This window comes from Acomys russatus, chromosome 7, assembly GCF_903995435.1.
Source record: "Acomys russatus chromosome 7, mAcoRus1.1, whole genome shotgun sequence".
NCBI classification, from domain to species: Eukaryota; Metazoa; Chordata; class Mammalia; order Rodentia; family Muridae; genus Acomys; species Acomys russatus.
Window position 1 is genome coordinate 3,520,358 of NC_067143.1, and position 24,883 is coordinate 3,545,240.

Here is a 24,883-nt window from a genome sequence, read left to right on the forward strand (position 1 = left end):
TGTCTCTGTCTCTCTCTCTCTCTTCTCTCTCTCTGTGTGTGTGTGTGGGTGTGTGTGTGTGTGTGTGTGGTGTGTATTGTTTGCAAGAGTTTTATTTTAGGCAGGTGGTGGTGGCACAAGCCTTTAATCTCAACACTCGGGAGGCAGAGGCAGGCAGATTGATGTGAGTTCGAGGCCAGCCTGGTCTACAGAGTGAGTTCCAGGATAGCCAGAGCTGTTACACAGAGCAACCCCATCTCGGGGTGGGGGGTCGGGGAGGAGTTTTTGTTTTTGTTTTTGTTTTGTAAATGTGTGTGTGTGTGATATGTGAGCATGTGTGCAGATCCCTAGAGAGGCCAGAAGAGGGCATGGGATCCTCTAGAGCTGCAGTTTAGTCAATTGTGAACTGTCTGATATGGATGCTTGGGACAGAACTCAGGTCTTCTGGAAGGAGCAGGAAGTGCTCCTAACCGCCAAGCCACTCTCCATCCAGAAACAGTTTATCTGGCCTCATAGTTCAAGTTTCATCGTGGCGGGAAATTCAAGGCATCAAGAGAGCAAAGAACTTATGCTTGCCAGCTGCTGTTCAGCTCAGTTTCTCCACTGACACAGCCGGGGAACAGTGCCACCCACAGCAGGCAGGTCACCTCAATCCGGACAGTGAAGACGGGCCCCACAGGCATGTCCTGAGGCCCATCTCCCGAGTGACTCTATACTCCAGTTGACAGCTAACACTGACCATCACAGACTGTATCCCTTAAACCATGAGCCCAAACAAATCCTTCAAGTTGCTTGTGTCCGGTATTTGGTGACAGAGCTGAGACTTAAGTGCTACCTAGTCTCCCGGCACTGACTTGGGCCTGAGGCTGTGGGTGGCTGCTGCTGCTGCACGCCAGGAGCCAAAACCTTCAGTTTCCATTCTGGTGCTACTGCTAGGAGGCTATCAATCAACTTCCCAGTGGGGATTCAGTGTGTGTGTGGTGTGTGTGTGTGTGTCTATGTGTGTATTGTATACATATGGTATGTTGTGTGTATGGTATCTAGAGTGTCTGTGTGTGGTATATGTGTGTGTATGTAGTATGTGTGTGTGCTGCATACACACCATATGTGTGTATGTGTATGTGTGTGCTATATATGGCATGTGTGTATAGTGTGTGTGCGCACATGTATGTGGTGTGTATGGTGTGCCTGTGTGTATATGTGTGTATATGTGATCTGTATATGGCGTATATGTGTATGGTATCTATAGTATGTCTGTGTGTGTGTGTGTGTATGCTGTGTGTGGTGTGTGTTGATAGTTCTAATTACCCTTGAAATTATGTGCTTCGGTTTCTTCCATGAGGCTTTTGGGGTCTCAAACTCTCGTACCTACAAAACAACCTGCAAGGTCATTGTGCGCTATACGTGCCACAGGCTGAGCAGCATCTCTCCACGGCAGCGTGCAAGCTTTCTCTCACTAACACTGCTCTGCGACCCTGGACTCCTTCCTGGTGCAAGGGGCACTCACCAAGGCCTGCTTCCCAGAGGGTGGCTCAGTGTTGGATTCCCTAGGCTCTTCGAGCTTCACGCTGGATCCCTGGCCCGTCCCGGCCGTAGAGCCCTTCTGTGCTCTCATCCGCGCACACTTCTTTGCCTGATCCGTCCTGAGACATTCCGCTCTAAGGAAATGTGTTCCGATCAGTTCCAACCTCCTGCCTCTCTGCATCCCCATGTGGGCTCCAGATTTGATTGGCATTCAAGTCTGGTGTCTCAAGAGTCCTGCCAGCTTCCTGTGTTGTCCGGGGAAAGCCACCCACCTTCTCTGCAAGTCAGTTCCACACCCTGTGTGGTAGGGATTCCCTGTTTAACAGACCAAAGGGTTCAGATGGGTCAACTGGGAACGGTCCTTGCGCCCTGTAGGGAGATTGCTACGTATTTAAGTTAATTAACTTGCTGTATGAAGAAGTTTTTAGAAGCATATTTATTTTATTTCATGTATATGGTGTTTTGCCTGCACATATGTTTGTGCACCACATGCAGTGCCGTCAGAGGCCAGAAGAGGGTAGCAGATCCTGTGGAACTGGGGTTAAAGATGCTTGGGATGTGGGCGCTGGCAACTAAACGTAGGTCTTCTGCAAGAGCAGCCAGTGCTCTTAACTCTTGATGCATCTTTGAAATTTCTTGTCATTTGCTTGTTTGTTTGTTTGTTTAGACAGACTGTCCTATAGCCTTGAACTCACCACATTAAAGCTGACCTTGAACTTCTGATCTTCCTGTCTCCACCTCAGGAGCGGTGGGCTATGGGCGTGCACCATCACATTTCCACAGTGCTGGAGGATTGAGTCCAAGGTGCTCTGTATGCTAAGAAAGTGCTCTATGCTCTACCATCTGAGCAATACTCTGCTGAGCCCAACTCCTCTCCATGTGCCACTCCACTCCTCTTCTCCTTTCCCGATAGGCACTCAGGCCCGATTACCACCTTCTTACTGCCAGACAGGATTAGAGAGGACAGAAGGATGAGGCCCCTACGGTGGCCTTTGTGACCTTTACAGAAAGAGATGCTTGCTCTGGGTCTCACAGTGTGATAAAGCAAGAAAGCCCTCGCTGGATCTGCATGCCAGCACCATGCTCTTATGCTTCCTCAGCCTCTGGAACCCTGACATAAGTAAACCTCTGTGCTCCAAATTAGCTCATCTCAGCTGTTTTGTTACAGCAGCATAAAATGAACTAAGGCATACTCACATGAAGGGGAGGAAGCAGAGAAAAAGTACTGTGATCGCCATGGCTGCATAGATCACACCCTGGAGCATCGCCTTCAGAAAGATCTGGGGAGCCAAATGGTCCTTTCCTAGAAGTAGAAGACATTTCAGTAAGGTTTCTTTTTACAAGTAAAAAATATTTTTTTAATTTCATTATTTATTATTTATTTATATGGGGGAGATTACATGTGCCACAGTGTGCACGAAGATACGTTTCAGTAGTGTGCTTCTAATTCCCACCACGTGGCCTGAGGACTGAACTCAGGTTGTCATGCTTGGCAGCAAGCACCTTTCCCTGTCTAGCCATATTGCACCCTCAGGAAGCCACTCTTTTTTGGTTTTGTTTTGTTTTATTAATTCATTCATATTACATCTCAATTGTTATCCCTTCCTTGTATTCTCCATTCTTCCCTCCCTCCCATTTTCCCCTTACTCCCCTCCCCTATGACTGTGACTGAGGGGCCCTCCTCCCTGTATATGCTCATAGGGTATCAAGTCTCTTCTTGGTAACCTGCTGTCCTTCCTCTGAGTGCCACCAGGTCTCCCCATCCAGGGGATGTGGTCAATATGGAGCACCAGAGTTCGTGTGAAAGTCAGACCCCACTCTCCACTCAACTGTGGAGAATGTCCTGTCCATTGGCTAGATCTGGGGTTTGAAATTTACGGCATGTTGTCCTTGGCTGGTGCCACAGTTTGAGCAGGACCCCGGGCCCACATCTGCCCGTCATAATGTTCTTCTTGTAGGTTTCTAGGACCCTCTGGATCCTTCTACTTTACCATTCTCCCATGCAGGAAGCCACTCTTAAGACTTCAGATTCAGATTCCAAGCTGTGCTCCCTTTTCTAGCCTCAATGCCAACCCTCCCTGTCCCCTGCCCTCATCCAGGCTCCATGTCCCCACCTCACTTGACATCAGCAGGATGCTCAAACCATGGGTTCCATGTTGGTTCCTTCCCTCGCGAGAAGAACTGTGCCATTTTCGGGGCCTGGGCCAGGCTGAGGGTGCTGTTGTCCCAGGGACCAAGTATGGTAGAGGTCACCTGGAGGTGGCCATGCCCACTGTTCACATCCACAGGAACTCCATCCACCCACCACTGCACAGACGGTGTGGGGATCCCATGAAAGAAACAACTGCAACTGCAACGTCTTCTCCATTGCACAGAAGGAGTCGAGCAGTCTGGCAGGTTCTGTGGTGAGGGAGGGGCAGGGGTCAGTGAGGTAACCTGAATTTCCCTTTCTCTCTTTCTTCAGGACCCAGCCTTATTTTTTGTTTGCCACACTGGGGATGGAACTCAAGGCCTCCCACATGCTACACAACACTTTACCACTGAGCCACCCCAAGCCCCTTACCGGGGGATTCTAGGCAGAGAGATGAGCATCACAGTCCCATCGGCAGCTTCCTCGGACTGCTTGAGAAGCGTCTCTTGTCCTACTCACCCAGCTGTGGCTGTGACAGGTCCATATGCAACAGCAAGAATTCCCAGGCATACAATACTCTTCACCGTGGAGAGTGAGGTGACAGCAACTGAAAGAAAACAAGGAGGTGGGCGAGCAGAAACATCTTCACAAAGCAGGTACCTGAAACCCCCAGGTCAACCCAAGCACAGGATGACCTGGAGAAGCGAGAATTACATGGGACAAGATGCTCGGGATATGTAGGAACAGGAGGCATCCACTAAGATCCTCCGTGAAGCCGCAGTGCTGTGACTCTTTAGGAAGAGGGGCTCAATGACCAGGTATTTCTCAAAAGCTAATGGGGACGCATGAAAGGATGGGTACCGTGGAGAGTTGGGGGATGCATGAAAGGATGGGTACCATGGAGAGTTGGGGGATGCATGAAAGGATGGGTACCGTGGAGAGTTGGGGGACGCATGAAAGGATGGGTACCGTGGAGGGTTGGGGGACGCATGAAAGGATGGGTACCGTGGAGGGTTGGGGGATGCATGAAAAGATGGGTACCGTGGAGAGTTGGGGGATGCATGAAAGGATGGGTACCGTGGAGAGTTGGGGGATGCATGAAAGATGGGTACCATGGAGAGTTGGGGGACGCATGAAAGGATGGGTACCGTGGAGGGTTGGGGGACGCATGAAAGGATGGGTACCGTGGAGGGTTGGGGGATGCATGAAAGATGGGTACCGTGGAGAGTTGGGGGCGGGTGGTGGGTGATGAAAGGGGGGGGAGGGATGAGAGTGGGAGGGGGGACGCATGAAAGGATGGGTACCGTGGAGAGTTGGGGGACGCATGAAAGGATGGGTACCGTGGAGGGTTGGGGGATGCATAAAGGATGGGTACCGTGGAGAGTTGGGGGGACGCATGAGATGAAAAGATGGGCACCGTGGAGGGTTGGGGGATGCATGAGAGAATGGGCACCGTGGAGAGTTGGGGGATGCATGAGAGAATGGGCACCGTGGAGAGTTGGGGGGACGCATGAAAGGATGGTACCGCAGAGAGTTGGGGGATGCATGAAAAGATGGGCACCATGGAGAGTTGGGGAATGCATGAAAGGATAGTACCGCGGAGAGTTGGGATCAAGAGATTCTTCTTCCATGGGGACCCTCCTCCCAGCTTAAAAACCTCGTCCTTGATGTCGGAATGAGCCCAGTTTATATCCTGACCCAAGCTTTGCCAGTAAATCACAAATAACTCTGGTCAAGTCTCTTCCCTTCTCCAATTTTGTTTCCATATCCATGTCACGGGGATGGGATTTATTGCCGGAGATGTAGTGATCAATCAAGCTTTATAATTCTGATTTCTTCTTGCTCGTCTCTGCCAGGATTTAAGAAATGTAGGTGGGATGGCATCTCATGGATCCGTCCTGCATCTCCTTTGGCCATCACTTCTCTGCATTTTATTACATGTCTTGTTCTGAGGACGCCATGGAATTACTTTCCCTCAGCATACTTCCATCTGTCTGTCTGTCTGTCTGTCTCCCTATCTCCCCCTTGCCAGCCAAGTGCTCACCAACTGTTAGATTTGTTTGTTTCTGTGTTTTACACAGTCTTATGTAGCCCAGGCTGGCCTTTCTGTGTAGCTGAGGATGACCCTGAAATCCTAATGTCCTGCTCCCACCTCCCAAGAGCTAGGATTACAGGTGTGTAATTATAATTAATTTACCAAGAGACTGGTGGCAGCCTAGTTAATGGATTAACCCGGCAGTTTACGACAGAGATGGATTAACTGGGGTACAAGGGAGCTAAATGGCTAACTCACACGGGCACTAAAGTGATCACGAACTCACAGGCTTCTTTTTGTTCTACTGGCAGAATGGTGACCCACCAGCTTCCTTTCAGGCTAATTTGGTGACACACTGAAGGTGACTGAAGGGAGACAGGACAAAAACATGACTGAAGGGTGACAGGACAGAAACATGACTGAGGGGTGACAGCACAAAAACACAGCTGAGGGGTGACAGCACAAAAACATGACTGAGGGGACACAGGACGAACAAGTTAGTAAGAGAGACAAGGCAGAAAAGTGATGGGTGACAGGTTGAACAGCTGACGGGGAGGTGAAAAGTTGATCAGGTACTAAGGAGTGACAAGCTGACTAGCATAGAGAGAGTCACCTGGTGAACTACCGGTGCGCAGTCTCTGCCTGCCAATCCTGAATTGGCCTTGGAGGAACCACGGAGCTCGCGCGGTGCCTCCGTGCTGAGGTTGCAGAGCGGCCTAACTGCCCTGTGGCTGCCTCGCGAGAGTACCAAGGATGCGATGGCTGAGGACTGCTTGGCTAAGGGGGGAACTCCATGTCCCTGGAAGCCTGTCGTGGACAATGTCAACGCACAAGAACTCCGTAGATCCACCCACGGGCCCAAGTAGCCAGTCATTGGTCCGCCAGGCTCTAACCACAGGAGTGCTGCGTGACTGCAAGTGCCTGTAGAGGCCACAAGAGGGCGACAGACCTGCCGGAGCTGGAGTTGCATGGTATTTTCGGCCAATTGACGTACAGGGTGCTAGAAAACAACTAAGTGCTCTTAACTAGTGAGCCATAAGGGATGTTAAGCAGCAGAGACTTCCTACATTTAAATTTTAATGTAAAAAAAAGCAAGCACTTTTAAATAATTATAGAATTTTATTAAATAATATGACAGATGTAAGAAAGGAATGTAAAATCCCAGTTTAAAATTCTCTATACCTCTGTAAGCAGCACTCCACAGTTTGAATTTTCTTTTTAAACCAAATTTAATGGCACTTAAGATTAGACAAAACAGCTAAGAAAAGCATAAATGGAGTGGCTGGAGAGACAGCTTAGTGGCTAAGAGCACTGACTGCTTTCCCAGAGGACCCAAGCTCGATCCCCAGCACCTACATGGCAGGTCACTCCTGTCTGTAACTCAAATTCCAGGGCACTGGATACCCTATTCTGACTTCTGTGGACACTGTATGCGTGTGGAGCACAGACATTGATGCAGGAACTCATACACATACAAAAATAAACCAATCTTTAGAAACATGAAATGAATAATAAATGAGTAAAAGCACAATGAAGAAAACCAGGCAGAAGAGCCGGGCGTGGTGACTCAAGCTTGTAACTAAGGCAGGAGAATTGCCACGAGTTCCAGATTGGCCCAGGTTCCAGAGTGAGACTTTGTCTAAAACAAAAACAAAACAAACAAACAAGCAAAAAACAACAACAACAACAACAACAACAAACTAAAACAAAGCAACTTCAAATCAAAAAGCCAGGTGAGGGAAACCACTGGGATCTATGGGCAAAAGTCAGATCTTTGCTTAATATCTCATAGGACACAGGACACACACACACACACAGACACACAACACACACAGACACATACACTCTCACACACACTCACACACACAGACACACAAACACACACAGACACACACGCGCACACACACACAGACACACAACACACACACAGACACATACTCACACAGACACCACCATCCAGCTCATGACAAGCACGCAGGTTGATGACCCAGTCTGGCCTGTAGGTGATGCAGAAGTTAGAATTAGAGCAGCTTGTCAGAGGAAGTGGTACTTGATCCACTTAGAGTTGACGTTTGTGCGGGGTCGGGGTGAGGGTGGGGGTCGGGGTGGGAGTGGGGTCGGGGTGGGAGTGGGGATCGGGGTGAGGGTGGGGGTCGGGGTGGGAGTGGGGGTCGGGGTGGGAGTGAGGGTCGGGGTGGGAGTGGGGGTCGGGCTGGGAGTGGGGGTGGGGGTCGGGGTGAGGGTGGGGTCGGGGTGGGAGTGAGGGTCGGGGTGGGAGTGGGGGTCGGGCTGGGAGTGGGGGTGGGGGTCGGGGTGAGGGTGGGGGTCGAGGTGGGAGTGGGGGTCGGGGTGAGAGTGGGGTGTGGGGGAGTCGGGGTCGGGGTGGGGATGGGGGTCGGGGTAGGAGTGGGGGTCGGGGTGGGGGTGGGGGTCGGGGTGTGGTTGGGAGATGAGAGGTCTAGTTTCATTTCTGTGGGGAGATACACATATTTTATTGAAGAAGTTTACTTTTCTCCAATGTATATCTTTTACTTCCTTGTCAAAAATCAGTGTCTAGGGGTTAGTTAGAGAGATGGCTCAGCAGTTAAAAGCACTGACTGCTCTTGCAGAGAATCAAGGTTCAAATCCCAGCTCCCACACGCTAACTCCGGTTCCGGGGGATATGAAGCTGCCTTCCAGCCTAAGCAAACAGGCTGATGAGATGTGCACAGACATGCAGGCAAAAAACAAACAAAGCAAAACAAAAAAACAAAAACAAAAACAAAAACACATAAAATTAAATTTTAAATTAAAAATTGGTAGCTATCTATAGTTGTGTGGGTTTCTATCTGGACCCTGCAAGGAGGTGTCATCCTATCCCCAGCAGGATTCTCATCCCTCAGGATTGCTTTGACTATGTGAGGAGCTTAGTGTATTGGTGTGAACGTTTGGATTTTTAAAACCTTTTTTGTGTGTGACAAATGAAATTTCCATTTTGATTGGGCAGCATTGAGTCTGTAGATTGCTTTTGGTAAGCTGTCCATCCTCGCAAGACTAATTATTAGGAAACACAAATGTGGGTGGCCTTTCTGTCTTCTGGTGTCTGCCTATATTTCTTCAGTGGTTTAAAGTTCTCATGTACACATATTTCATGTCCTTGGTTAAGTTTATTCCAAGTACTTTTTAGGCTACTGTGAATGGCATTGCTTCCTTCCTTCTTTTTCTATGCACCTGTCATTGGTATATAGAAAGGTGACCAACTCTCTGGAAAGCCATTATAGGAGGCAGTAGAGGTGACTTAGTGGGTTAACTGAAGCCCTGGGTTAGGATTCCCGACACCCACATCAAATTACATGCAACAGTTTCTAACTCTAACCAAGATACTGAAGGCCAGAAAGAGGTAACCCCAGGGCCTCACTGGCTAGCCTAAACAGGAGCTCCACGTTCCAGGAGAGACCCTTTGCTTTAGGTAGGGTTTCTATCGCTGTGGAGACGCACCAGAACAGCAGCAACTCTTTTAAAGGAAAACATTTCATTGGCGCTGGCTTACGGGTTCCGAGATTTAGTCCATTACTGTGGTGGTGCATGGTGGCACGCAGGCAGGCACACATGGTGCTGGAGAGGCATCTGAGACTTCTACATCTGGATCAGCGGGCATCAGGAGAGAGTGGCACTGGGTCTGGCTTGAGCATTTGAAAGTTCAAAGCCCATCCCCACACACCCCCACACCCCACACCCACCTCCTGACACACTTCCCCGAACAAGACCACACCTAATAGTGCCACTCCCTATAAGCCAAAGGGGGCCATTTTTATTCAAGCCACTATGTCCTGTGTCAAATAACAGTAACAATGATAACAACAACAATAATAAATGAAGGAGAAGGAGAAGAGAAGAAGGAAGAGGAGGAGAAGAAGAGGAGGAGGAGGAAGAGGAGGAGGAAGAAGAAGAGAAGAAGAAGAAGAAGAGAAGAAGAAGAAGAAGAAGAAGAGAAGAAGAGAAGAAGAAGAAGAGAAGAGAAGAAGAGAAGAAGAGAAGAGAAGAAGAAGAAGAAGAAGAAGAAGAAGGTACAATAAAGGAAGTCACTGAACCTTGACCTCTAGGCTTCACAAAGCACTCATGGACAAAAGCGTTGGCACACATATGTGTATATTCATTCATATGAGAAATGTGGAGAGGAAGGAGAAGGGGGGGGTTGTCCCTGGGGAGCCATAGAGGACACAGGTGCTTCACACGAGAGCAAACTCCCTAATAGTTCCTTGGTGAGTTTGGATCACCCCCATGAAACTCAAGGGAATCATAGTTCAGATACGGCTCTGTCGGGGTGACCTACTCCCACACACAGAGGGGCAACTGGCTATTAATGTGTGCCCCTAAATTCTCAGCTGTTAATTGTTGGGTCGTCAGCAGCGCTAGGTGCTGTCAGGATATGTGGTATTGTCATTTTTATAGCCCACAAGATCTGCTTCCTATATGAAAATGTCTGTTGCTTCCTCAGCTGCCCCAAAAGATGTAAACAGTGAGCAATAATTTGCTGAGATTATTGCATCAAAAACAAAACAAAACAAAACAAAACAAAACAAAAAACAAGCTTCCTGGAGGATGTGGTCTGGGCAAACGGCAGCCCTAAGAGATAGAGGAGGCATGGTCCAGCCACAGACTGGCTCAGCGTGAGTAAACTGTGGAACCTCTCTCTATATATGCTAATAAGCCTTTTTCTATGAGAAAAGAGAGGCTTTGGATGAATAAAGAGGTGATGCTGGTGCAAGGGAGAAGGAAGCTGGCCAAGAACTCAGAGTGGAGCGAGCTGCACGGTGCGTGCGGGGAAGTCAGGTCAAGTCCAGATGGCTTCCTGAAGGACTGCTCCCAGCAAAAAGGCTAACAGCCTTTTACTCTGCAGGCATCTTCTGTCTTTATTCCTAAACCCAACCAGGACCCCCAAAAAGCCCCAGCAACACTGCTCTGTTCTTAAGGTCAGTCCTTCTGTTGGGGTCTTGGCTTCTCAGGGTGGCTGTGCACCTTGCAGTCTTACTGATGAGCCTGTATGGAGGAAAGAACGCGGTCATGGCAGGGCACACGGGGGGTGGGGGGGGAGACTCAGTGACACAAAGAGGGTTTGTGCAGGGCATTCATCATATTGAGGCACTGATCACTCTCTTCCCAGGAAGGGTTCTGAACACATCAGCCACTCATTGGTATGGGTGAGCTCACCCACCTAGTGCTCTCTGCTCCATCCTAGATGTGCCCGAATCATCCTGTACACTGAGCACTGGGTCCACAGGAGGACAGCACTGTAGAGAGGAAGCACTGGCTCAGATGTTACAGAGACGGGAAGCAGATTGAGAAAAGAAAATGTGAGTGCTAACGTGGCTGCCACATAGGTAAACCGGAGAGAGACAAAAGAACAGCAGTTTCCCCAAAGCCCAGTTTCTGCTTGTGGGTCTCCATGTGGTGGAGACTCCGTGGCAGTGCTGTTAGCACAAGGCATGAGGTGCCTGTCACAGACAGGGGCATAGAACAACCTGGAGACACAGGAACATATGTTGTTGGTGATGGGCAGTGATTATAAAAACGCGGGCATATCCTGACTCTAGCTTACTGCAACATTTCTGATTCTGATGATCTTCACAAGGAGAAGAAAATAAAGCACACTCCATGGAAAGCAAGGAGGGAAGAAGAAAGACAAGAGTCATGTGGAGAAAGAGGTAAAGGTGGACTGAAGCAGGGAGCGAGAGAGACTAGGGGGTGTTCCACAGAGTGAGGGGTGGAAAAAGCAAAAGAGACCCACACTGGGCTCTGGACAGAGATGGGACCAGCAGGAAGATGAGCTCAGGGGGGATATGGGTCCCTGAGCCAGGCCACACTACAGCTCAGGGCGGATATGGGTGCTTAAGCCAGGCCACACTACAGCTCAGGGTGGATATGGGTGCCTAAGCCAGGCCACACTACAGCTCAGGGTGGATATGGGTCCCTGAGCCAGGCCACACTACAGCTCAGGGCAGATGTGGGTGCCTAAGCCAGGCCACACTACAGCTCAGGGCGGATATGGGTCCCTGAGCCAGGCCACACTACAGCTCAGGGCGGATATGGGTCCCTGAGCCAGGCCACACTACAGCTCAGGGCGGATATGGGTCCCTGAGCCAGGCCACACTACAGCTCAGGGCGGATATGGGTGCCTAAGCCAGGCCACACTACAGCTCAGGGCGGATGTGGGTGCCTAAGCCAGGCCACACTACAGCTCAGGGCGGATGTGGGTGCCTAAGCCAGGCCACACTACAGCTCAGGGCGGATATGGGTGCCTGAACCAGGCCACACTACAGCATCACATGGAGGACATGAAGGAGATGTGGCATGGGTCCCACGTGACTAACCTTGATGGGATCCTCACAGCTCGTGCTCACTGACAGCCTTGCTGTCTTCTTCCTGGAGAATATCACACCAAGTGAAGAAACTGAGGCATTCAGTCTGTGTAAAACAGCCCCCGCCACTGTGCTCTGGCCACAGACTGGAGAGAGAGAGAGAGAGACAGCCATACCCAAGCACCGCCACCTCGTTGTTGAAACGCACCAGAGCTGAGCACAGACACCTAGACCACGTGCAATCCCCTACCTCCACACCCATGCATCACTTGCTCTGTGCAGATCCCTTCACACGCACCCCATTCCCATCCTCCCGGGGCTGCCTCTTTATCCCAGGAGCAGTACTCACCTGACATATGAGACAGAGCCCAAGAAGCAGGAGCTTGACAGCCACCTCCCCCAAAACCACCAGCACCACCTCTGCCATCTGACCTGATTTCCCTGCAGAAACAAATGCACTGGGCTGGGCTCACCTGGAAACCACACAGCCCAAGCCCTTCCTCTCTCAGTAGGACTTGGATTTTTGGTTTCTCCACTGACAATGTCAAGAGTTTAAAAAACAAAACCCACTGAATAGAAAAGCTTACTTGATGTCATAGCTGTGACGAGTCAACACCCCAGCAGACAGAACGATCTCTCCCAGCCCACATCACAAGGAATCCAAACAAATCAATACATAAACAACAGCAAGATATTAAAATAGAACTTCTCAGACACTATGCAAATGAACAGCGGGGCACACAAAACCTCTCTGTTCTTTACTGTCACTTTAGTGCAAATGAAAACTGCAGTAGGACATTTCAGCACACAGTGACAGGCTGTGTCTTCCTAAGAAGGACGTGAGCCACTGGCAGGAATGTGGCGTGTGTGGAGCTCCTGTGAGCTGCCAGAGAGGCTGGGAAGTGACCACTGTGGAAGTCTTTGGATGCTTAGTGAGAAGGAAAAACAGAATAACGGTCTCCCTGGTGGTAATCTCCCTCCTGCTGCGTGCCCAGGAGAGATGGACAAACCCTCAAATGAAAACATGGGCTCCCCAAGCCTGGGTCCTATAGCCCAGCCCAGACATTACTCCAGAGTTCATCTTCCCATAGGCAGATGAGCAAACGTGGTCTACGCACACTGGGGTTGAGTTCAGGATATAGAGGAATGCAATTCTGTTGTGTGCCAGAGGTGAGACCTGAATACAGGATGCCGGGGAAACATCAGTCAGATCAAAAGGCCACATTTTCTATGGCTTCTGTTTATGTGCAAAGTGCAGATGAGGCAAATGCACAGAGACCACAGCAGGTCAACGTTTGCCAGAGGAGCACAGCAAGTAGCAGTGTTGTAGACTCAAGGTTTGTCTCTTGGGACACGCAATGGCTCTGGAGTCCCATGGTGCTCCCTATTATATGGCAGTTGTTAGTGATGAATCTGCTACTGAAAGGATTATGTACTGCTGAATTTAACACTGGATGAATTTACATAACGTGAAATTATAAATGTAAAACCAACAAGGCAATTCCAAAGTCCCCCTGAGGACAGAATTCCACAGCATTTCTCAGAGGCTAGAGTGTGGTTTAGGGCTCATTCGAGGATCAGTGTAGCCTTCAGTCTCTGGGAAAGTCTGGGAACAAGGGTGCCACGGGTCTAAACCTCTATCCAAACTGCATTTGTTCATGTTTTTGGGAGCCTTTCTCTCACATCTTCCCTCCTTCACTGCTCCAGGTGCCGTCAAGCCCATCTCCCTCCTGTCTGTGCAATGGTGGCAGTGCCAAAGGTGGCAGTGACAGAACGGGCTGGTTTTTTTTTAATTGCCCACTATTGCTGCTTACAGCATATGGCTGGTTGCCATCTTGACTTTGGGATGACGAGGGTGGAGCCACAGCTTCACCGCTACTTTGACTAAGGGCAGCCACACAGCTGGCCGACATCTTTGTTGTGGAAGAGTCATAGCTTCACTGCCATCTTAACTAAAGGCTACCAAATGTGTTCAGTACCTGTTGACAGCCAAATATAATTTCTGTCTTTAAAACTTTAGCTGTATGGATAAACTAAGCCATACAAAAAAATATGATCAAATCCTTTCATATGTTCAGAAGTCTACTTAAAGTCATGCTAGTGCTCCTGTTTCATTTTTACAAGTTACAGTTTAGATCAGATATCCAAAAGCAGACAAAAAAATTGTTTAACTCAGATATGTATATAGGTGCTAGCCCTCAAGTCTGACAGAGATCTGTTGACTATGACACTTTAAGATATTTAAACTTGCTATGACAGAGCCGCCCAATTCCTCACAGTAACTCTCCAAGGTCTCTAAGAAGCTATGGGCACAATGGCACGGATGACCATACTCTAACCACTGGGCAGATTGCCTTGGTGGCTCCCCCACTGCTAGGGCCGAGCCTGAGCTGTGGACAAAGAAGGACGCCCAGACAGTTCACTATCCCACACTGTTGACAACAAGATGAGGTCAGTCTCTCCCATGTTCTTTCTCCACAGAAAAAAACCTCTCGTCTTCTGGGCCTGATGGCCAAACTCCCTCTGTGGTGCCATGAAGACCACAGTGGCCTGGGACAACCATCTAGGTAGTGGACTATGGACTAGCCTCTGTCATCTTAATTAACATATATATGCCATTTAGATTTAATTTATCCTCTCAGGTCTCTGATGGGTTTAAAGACTAGACTAGTAAAAGAAACAACTTTTCACTGTTCCTTTATATAAAAGGAATGCACTTTACTGCTCTCAGTAATCATTACCCTGAATCTCATGGGGAATAATTAGTAAAAAATGTAAAGTTTATGTAAGTTACGAGGATCTAGGAAAACCTAAGTTACACGGATATAAGAAAGTGAGGATCTAAGAAGGTGATTTAAGGTTGGTAAATGCAAGCTATGAAGGTTTATAGGATGTAAAAAAAAAACTTCAATGGTAATAAGAAGGTGATTTAAGGTATATAAAAGGAATAAAAAGGCTTGAGATCTACTCTCCTTTCCCTGGTCCTGAGACTCCCCTACCCCCAACTAGACTGTGGGCCTAAAAGTTTTGAATGTACGCCTAGAGGAAAAAAATGTCTCTCTCTAAGCTCTTCGTCTTCTGCCCCTAGTACATGTATCTGTCCCAGCACTCTGCCAGCTCCAGGCGTTTCCTCGAGATCTGCATCCAGAATGCAGAATGCGGAACGCAGAATGAATCCTCACAGACAGCTTCAGCTGGGCCTGTGCTTTCCTAGCAAGGCCCTACACAGCAATGAAACAGCCTGCTCTTCCTGGACTTGGCCAATGTTCCAGCCTTTGCATCCCCACCCCAATAACAATGCCCCAAATGTCAGCAGGAAGTAGTCATAGATTGATTATCAACAAAAGGCTGGGACGTTGGCCTTCAGATCAGGGACAAGCAGCTGAAGAGCTTTTTTTTTAACAAGGTGGACCTGGCTTCCAGTCTCTCCCAGCGTCTCTCAGTCCCTACATGTACAGAGGTTGGCTGCTGTATCCCACCCTGTACCCTGAACTTTCCAGCCCAGGCGCAAGGGCTTCCCCTCCCCTAGAGAATCTTCACTATATAACCCAGACATTTTCCTTCTCAAGCTTTCTGCTTTTCTTCAGCAAATCCTACTGGCCTATGCCACCAGAGCCAGCGTGGGACAACTGTCTAGGTAGTGACTGTGGACCATGTCATTTTAATTCATATGTGCCATTTAGATTATAATTTATCCTTCTTGGGTTTCAGACAGGCTGGGGGGGGCACTTATCAAGCGTATCTGAGTCAAACAATGTAACTAGACATTTTGGTTCCTGTGCCCTCTCTCTTTTTTTCTGTTCACACACATTTTCTTCCCCTAATTTTCTGTCTCCCCTTGAATGGCAGCTTCCCTGGACCCATTCCTTGGGACTGGTGAGCCCACCAAGAGCTCCTCCCAATAAACCTGCATGTAAATACTTTAATGTGTCTTGAATTAGCTAATTTCACTGCTGGAAGAAAGGACGCTTACCATCAAGTTGAGCTGAGGGAGAGACAAGATAGGACTTCTGATAACTAGCCACGACAGCATAGAGTCAGAAAGAGAGGGCCTGTGTGTTCCAGCACCCACACATAGCCAGGCCACCAAGACACAGCCACCACAGACTCCTTCCTGCTTTATACGCAGGCCCTTGTTCCCGGATGCAACACTCACAGGTAACATTGAGCTGGATGGTCCTTTCCACAGTGACACCTGCTCCAGAGAGGGTCACCAGGCAGGTGAGGTTGGCACCATGGTCCTGGGGCTGAGGTGTGAGGGTCAGCACTGACGAATTTGTGCTTCTGGACTCGAGGAGATATGGGCAGCTGACACCCAGGAGAAGGTGGGGGGTGTCCCCTGCTCACAGACCCAGGGCACAGAGCAGGTCAGCTTGCTAGGATGGCCAGCCTCCAGGGTCCCCTGGATAAGGATTTCAGGAGTCTGTGTCAGAGCTGAAGGAGGGAGAGGGAGAGAGATATAAGCCATGGTAGAGACACTGAGATGCTCCCCTGGATGCAGACTCTGCCTCAGAACAGTCATCTTCCCTCACACAGCCCAGCATCTGTTCCACAGGCTCTACGCAGACTGAGGTACAGGTTTCCCAACACAGACATCTCACACACACACACACACACACACACACACACACACACACACACACAGAGACATCACACACACACACACACACACACACACACACACACACACACACAGTGTCTTGTGGGCTCTTAAGATCCTGTCGGGTGACTTCATTGCTTACGGATCACATGCAGTGACATCCTTTCTCTGTAGCTATATTTCAAGAAAGGCTCTCTAACTACTCTGAAGAAGTACACTCCTGTGTCCTTTTTCTGTGCATCTCTGATGACCAGGGAACAGTCATGTTTCTGTGGGTCCCCAAGGAGATGGAATCGGCCTTGTGTTGCCTTCTGCACTAGTTGTTCGGGGTCATTTGTGGCGACTGGAGGGACTTCCTGTAATCTGGCCCCTTCCTGGAACCAGAAGCCAAAGACATGTCCAAAATTGGGCCCATAGGATGGGTAGGAGACATGCAGGGCACATGGACACACAAGCCCTCTTCGACTGTCACTGACTTGGGCACCACCAGCTGGAATCTTTGCTCCTGAGCCACGGACCCTGCAAAGAAATGAGAAGTGTCTTGATCCTGTCCCATCAGCCCCTGTCCCAGCCCTGCCCCCACTCACCTACACACAGCAGGGGCAGCAGCGATGGCCACAGCATAGCACAGCGAATGGTCCTGGGTTCCTACAACTAAGAGGAGCCGGAGGGTCGAAGCCCGAGGTCATAGGTGAGAGTCTTGGGCTTTGGTGTCACAGGACTGAGAAGAAACCACACTGGAAGTCCAGTAATGAAATCAAACAGAAAGCAGCTAACCACAGAGAAGGAACTTCCTGCTCGTATGTTTTCAGAGGAAACTTGAAGAAAAAACACTTCCACTTGGGGCCTGGGGAGATGGCTCAGAGGTTAAGAACACTGACTGCTCTTCCAGAGGTCCTGAGTTCAATTCCCAGCAACCACATGGTGGTTCACAACCATCTAGAATGAGATCTGTTGCCCTCTTCTGACATGCAGGGGAACAGGCAGGTTAAAAAAAAAAAAAAAAACTGTATACATTACAAACAACTAAATCTTTAAAAAAACATTTCCACTTTCTACATGGAGCACTGTGGGGCCACACTTACCGAGAAGGGCCCCCTCTCCTCTGCTCCTGTCTGTGGCTTCCTCCCACTCCACTGTCACCAACAGAACATTAGATGCTGTCTGACAACCCACAGTTCCTGCATACTCTCAGCACTCGGTCTGGCAGAAGCAGGACCCAAGGGGTTGACAGAGGAACCTTGCAGAGTAAGAAACAAGAAGAGATTCAGGACACATGGACACACAGGCCCTCTTCAACTGTCACTGGCTTGGGCACCATCAGCAAGCATATTGGCTCCTGAGCTAAGGACCCTGCAAAGAAATGAGAGATGGTGAGTGTCCTCTAGGGTGAAGTATGTGGGAATGGAATGACTACATGGATCAAAGAGTGAATGAATGAATGAATGAATGAATGGATGGATGGATGGATGGATGAGTGAGTGGATGGATGGATGGATGGATGAGTGAGTGGATGGATGGATGGATGGATGATGAGTGATGGTGATGAATGAATGGATGGATGGATGAGTGAGTGGTGGTGGATGAATGAATGGATGAATGGATGGTGAGTGAGGTGGATGGATGGATGGATGAGTGAGTGGATGGATGGATGGATGGATGGATGGATGGATGGATGGATGAATGAGCGAGTGGATGAATGAATGGATAGATGGATGAGTGAGTGAGTGGATGGATGAATGGATGGATGGATGAGTGAATGGATGGATGGATGGATGGTAAATGGATGGACGAATGGATGGATGGATGGATGGATGGATGAGTGAATGGATGAATGGATAGACGGATGGATGGATGGGTGAATGGATGGATGGATGGATGAATGGATGGATGGATGGATGAATGGATGGATGGATGGATGGATGAGTGAATGGGTGGATGGATGAATGGATGGATGGATGGATGGATGGACGAATGGATGGATGGATGGATGGATGGATGAATGGATGGATGGTGTGGGGCAGGAGCACATCACTAAAAGCCCTGAGGTCACCACTCTCTTTATCCCGCTTAGCATCAGGCTTTTCTTTAACCGGATTACACTCCCTGGTGCCCCTTTTGGCCTCAAACTATATATTTTGTATTTTTCTTCACCTAGTTTGCTCCTTTTTATTATCAATCTGCTAAGAATGGCCACTAATGACCACAGGTCACAGTCAACGCTAGGCTGTTTGGAAATCTGTCTTACCAATGCAATTAATCTCAAAACTCTTCAATTTAGCATCAGGCAGACTTTTTGGACAAGGGCCAAAAATCTAGACAGATTCTTTGCCAAATTATCATAAGAATGGTCTCTAGGCCAGTTAATAATATTCTTCTCCTCTGAAACCTCTTGTGGCTGACCCACTTGGTTTAAATCACCCTCTGCACCACTGTCTTCCATGGTCCTACTGTTATGGTCCATTAAGCCCTGTTTAAAATGCCCAATTGTTCTTCTAGACCAAAGTCCCAAAGTGTATTCTTCCAAATAAAAGCATGGTCGAGCCTATCACAGCAGTACCTAGTCCCAGTACCAACTTCTGTCTTAGTTAAGGTTTCTATCTCTGTGAAGAGATACTATGATCACAAAACTCTTTTTTTTTTTTTTTCTAAATATTTATTGCTTTGCTTGCACATACCCCTGCATGCCAGAAGAGGACACCAGCTCTCATTATAGATGGTTGTGAGCCACCATGTGGTTGCTGGGAATTGAACTTGGGACCTCGGGAAGAGCAGGTGGCGCCCTTAACCTTTGAGCCATCTCTCCAGCCCCACAGCAACTCTTATAAAGAGAAAATATTTCATTGGGGCTGCCTTACAGTTCAGAGGTTTAGTCCGTTGTCATCATGACGTAAAACACGGTGGCCCACAGGTGGGCATGGTGCCAGAGAAGGAGCTAAGAGTTCTTCATCTGGATCATCAGGCAGCAGGAAGAAAGATCTGGTAACAATTTTTTTTATTTGTCTTAGGGTTTCTATGGCTGTGATAAAGCGCCCTGACCAAAAACAACTGGGAGAGGAAAGGTTTAAGTTGTTGGACATCCCAGGAAGTCACAGCAGGAACCTGGAGGCAGGAACTGATGCAGAAGCCATGGAGGGGTGCTCTTTACTACCTTGCACCCCTCACCAGATTTTTCTTTCTTTTTTTTTTCTTTTTTTTTAAATTTTTTACTGATTCTTTGTGAATGTCACATCATGCACCCCATTCCCACTCATCTCCCCACCCCTCCATTCTAATCCCTACCCTGCCCCAGAGAAAACAAACAAACGGAACAAAACATCTTGCCACGGAGCCTGTCGTTTGCGATGGTGTGTTACACAGTATCCACTTTTGCCCAAACAGCCCTTCTTACAAATGAACCTTGCAGTGAGTCATTTGTCTGGTTTGAGGCCTCTGGCTTCTGCTTTCCTTTCATTACTGGATCCTTACTGGGATTCATCTCAGATATCCTGTTGTTGCTCTGTGTTGTGGAGACCTTGCAGCTTCGGTTCTGAAGGACCAGCCCCTTTATGCACTCCAGCTGTTCAAAAGGTGGGGTAGATGTTAGAGCGGGGAGATTCAAAGCTCTGGATCTGAGCCTGGGTGGTAGCTGAGTTGGTCAGCCTGACAGCTCTCCCACACTCACTCCATCAGGACTAGCTGTCCCGCAAACATGCCACCTGGGATAGCTCTTCAAAACTGTCCAGGTAAGGGAGAAAGGTTGGCTCATCAATTATCACGCCCTCGGGGCTGGCTCTACCGCATCCACACCACCAGGGCTAACTCGACTGTGCTACCTAGGTGAGGTGCAGAGCCTGCACTCTTGAGTGTTACAGCTGATGAGGAGTGGGATCAGCTCACCTGCTCTCATGCCCTCAAGGCCAGCTTTCCCATGCTGCCCAGCCTAGCAGTGGGCCTATCTCTCATTTTCCTGAACCACTGAAGGCTAGTGAGGGGTAGAGCCAGCTCTCCCGTATTCATGCCCTTGAGAAGCTCATCAGTACCCACACCATGAGGGCAAGCTCTGCTGTGCTTCCCAGGTGAGGTACAAGGCCTGCTCTCTTGAGTGCCGCAGCCAGTGAGGGGTGAGGCAAGCTCTCCTGCTCTCGCTTCCCCAGGGCCACCTCCTGGATGCTTTTTACTTGCCTTCTTATATCCCCCTGAATCACCATCTTGCTTCTTGCCCTGTTTTATCGCAGCAAAAGAATCCATGGCTGAGAAGCCCCCAGCTTCTTTGAATCCAATGAGAGGACGGAGGACAATGTGCTTTGCAGTTGTTGAGTGTGTGCCTTGGGGCAGAATTCACATGGGCCACCTTGTCTCTCCTCAACGTTCATTCTGAGAGTCATTGCAAGAATTCCTCCTGTGAGGTTTTCCAAGGATCGTTAGGGGCTGCTCTTCCTGATCCCCTTTGTGCTACCTAAGGAAGAGAGGGAACTACTCTGTGCGAAGTCACAGGTCTCCACTTGCACAGCATCATGGGATGGACTGGGTAAAACTTCAACCTCCCAGACCGTAACTGTGTCTAGAACAAGCTGTTTAAAGAGCAGTTGTGGGTCAATTAGCATGGCCCTAATCCAATACAATTGTGTTCTCATTGGAAGAGGAGCTTTGGGCATAGAGACACACAGGGAAAACAATGTGCCAGCACAGGTGACACCAGCTTCAGGTTGACAGGAGAGGCCACAGGAGGAGTCTGTCCTGAACTCATTATGAACTAAGAGATAGTTGGAAAATGTGTGGCCAGGTCAGTCCTAATTGAAAAGACATATTCTTATAACTTTTAGCCTCTGTTAACATTTAGGCCTTGTCAACCTCTGTTACGCTGAACTCAACATGAACTTATAATGGATACATAGACATGAAATTTTTAGTTTTAAAACATGTAACCTGTTGTATTTTGGAATTCATCTGTTTTTGTGATTAATTCCCTTTTTGACTATGAGGTAATTCTCTTTTCTCAGAACTATAAGTATAGTGACAACAATAAATGGCATTGAAATTGGGAAGATTAACTTCATCCAACTGAGGTTAAGATGCCTAACTTATGTGTGTATGAGTGGTTTATTTTCTATCTCTCTTATCTCTTATTCCCCTGTAGATTCACGAATAAGTTAGCAGCCTCAGAGATTTACCATCAGCCTTCTAGGACTAGCAGGCCTAAGTTTACATTCGCTTCCTGGAGATCTTCGCAAAGATGCCTAGCTATAGATCAAAGAACCTCCTTTTAAGCTCCCCTGCAGTTTCTGACTAGAAGCTGCTTTTACAGCCTTGGCTGTAGGAAAATTGTAGTCAGCTTAAATTTTCCTCCTTGGCCACAGTACAGCCAGTCTCTAGAGAAGGAACCCTGGGCTCCCTTCGCTCTTTCCTCTTTCGGTCCTGATCCATTGCCTGGGCCATCAGCGAGCAGGCCAGCCCATGAGATGAAGCACTGGAGGGGAATCCGCATCCAGCCCCAGAGACCCTACCCTGGACATTCCCAGGCCACAGACGGACATTAACAACTATCTCTTAGTTAATAATGAGTTCAGGACAATAATTTTATCTGTCTTTCATTCTAAGAAACAGAGTACATTTAAAATGACAGCATATGCTGCCACAAAGTGACAATGTATAAGGAATTACACCAGAATAGTTTGTGTTTTTAGACATTAAGGTTCATGCTTAATTTAGACATTTCTAGGTAGCACCATTATATCTTGGGTTCATGGGAACTTTAAACCAACCTGCCTATATTTGTGGTGTACCAGCATTTGTGGTGTCATTCTAGAGTGAAGGTTTATCTGAGGCCACAAATCTGCTTCAAGGCTATCCCCCAGTGAGGCATCTGGAGGTCCACAAAGGTATTTATTGCAGCCATAAGCTCTCTAAAATTGTTTTAGAAGATCTAAAGCAATTTAACTTTTTAAACTATTTGAATCAAATCAGGAATTCCACTTGGAAGGCAGAGGCAGGTGGATCTCTGTGAGTTTGAGGGCAGCTTGGTCTACAAAGCTAGTTTAGGACAGCCAAGGCTACACAGAGAAACCCTGTCTTGAGAAACCAAAAAACAAATAAACAAACAAATCAGGAATTTCATAGTCAGGGATTAATTCATCTGAACAACAGTACATCTTCAACAAGATCCTGTAGGAAGTTTGCTCAATCAGAACTGGTCAATGCCCAAAAAGTGACAGTTTGCACCAATGCCAGATTTTTTTTCCTTTTCTTTGTGACTGGTTTCAAAATAAGGTTTCTTGGTGTAACCTTGGCTATCCTGGACTCACTTTGTAGATCAGGCTGGCCTTGAATGTAGTCTTGGCTGTCCTAGACTCGCTTTGTAGACCAGGCTGGCCTCAAACTTACAGCAATCCACCTGCCCCTGCCTCCCTAAGTGCTGGAATTAAAGGCATGTGCCACCCATGCCCAGCCCCAATGCCAGATTTTAGAGAGATGCAGCGATGCAAACTGACCGGGTAGTCAGAGGTTGGAAGCATGGTACAGACCTTGCAAAATACTGATCACCTTCTCAAAAGCCCACGTGCCTAATGAGCTCCTTCAACAGGACGGCTCTTGGCAAGTGAAGATCTTTTTACATGAATTTGTGGGGTTGGGGAATTAGGAAAAGGCTTGACTGTCATCAAGTCTGAGTTTTAGAATAGTCTAGAAATATTAATGCATGATTTTGAAAGTAGCAAAACAAACCTGAGGGAGGGAAGATGAGTGGGGCAAAAGAAGCTGCATGGAAAGAAGATACCAGAAGGAGAGGGAGAGACAGAGAGAGACTGAAAGGGACGAAGGAAGAAGAGGAAGAGAAAAACACGAGAAGTCAGAGGAGGATAAAGGGTCGCTTTAATGAATAGGAAATTAAGACACAGAGGTGACAGTAAATGTTAGTAAATGGAGGGACAGAGACTTGGTCCCAGGTCTCTTACTGCAAAATCAGACAAGTCATTATAAGGGAGACTCACACACAGCAGGGTACCCACTGCCTATTGGCACAGGAAGACTCTGAGAGTTGCCCTCATGGATCCATAGAAGCAGTCTTCCAGGTTAAAGGGATGCTCCTGAAGGCTCCTCGGCGGCTTGAGGTCTCTAAGGCTGCACCCTGTGAGGAAGGTATGGTGTAGGCCATGTTCTGTCCCAAGGAGGGCTCTCTTGTGTGGAACATGGCATACCACTGCAGAGCATAACAGTTTCTCATATGATTTAGTTTTAAGAAAAAAAAACCTATAGCTCATAAAAGTCTAAACTATATTAGAACTTAATAACACCAGCAAGAGCAAGGCTAAACATGTTTTAAGGCAGTGATTTTTTAAAGCCTTTTGAAAATGAAAACAGCATAGTCATAATTTTTAGTAATCAAAACCAGGTTCTAACAATGTAAATGTTAGAATTGAGCATCTCTAAAATTAATACTAAAAGTATCTTTGAAAGCATGTCACTTAGTGTAAGATTATCTAACTACTAACCCAAGTTATGAGTTTTAATTAAAATCAATGATTTATAAGTCAATAATCCTGTTTTTGACCCTGAACTTTAAAAACATGTCTGGGTCTGGAAAAGGGTGAGCAATAATCCATTTCCAGAGCTGGCAACACAGTAGAACAGTATAAAGCTTTAAATTATCTATATTTAAACAACATTTGAATTTCTAGTATATAAAATCCATACCAATTTAAAATGAGACTTGATTCCTTAGTCTAAAAGGAGATAAAACAATAAACAGAGTTTATTAGGACTAAGAAGTTTTATAAATGTTGCTTTATACCATGTGGTTTTCTTAAGGTGGTGCAGTCACATTGGCAGGTTGCAGGCCATGTGGTCAACATGGTTGCTAATTAAAAACATTTGTGATAGACAGATATATCTTTACATGAGGGTTGCATTTAAGTTATATACACATATACATGTATGCACACATACATATGGCCTAACAGACATAGATATATATATATATATATATATATTATATTTATAAGCCTTACATGTGTATATTTAATTATAAGCCTTTTCCTATACAACTGAAGTCAAATATTGCTATAGATTATAATAGATTTTAAACCATTACCCAATCTGCACTTTGTATAAATCCTTAGGTAAGGGTTTACAGAATAATCTTAAATTTTATTTTTCTTTTGAAAGTAGAGTGCAAAGAAATCAGAGATAAAAAATTTTAAGGTGAGGAGGAAGAAGAGCCTTAGAGATAAGAGACTTTGGGAACCTAGGGCAAATCAGATATTTGAGAATCATTGTCTATCTATGGCGGTGAGAATGTG

General features: G+C 47.5%; 1 protein-coding gene and 1 pseudogene across 1 annotated transcript in view; one reads left to right on the forward strand and one right to left on the reverse strand.

Annotated features, from left to right (window-relative positions):
* LOC127192381 (zinc finger protein 260-like) overlaps positions 1-24,883 on the forward strand; it is a 55,737-nt gene that overhangs the window by 3,465 nt on the left and 27,389 nt on the right.
* On the reverse strand, positions 10,390-17,352 carry LOC127192067 (myeloid cell surface antigen CD33-like; annotated as a pseudogene).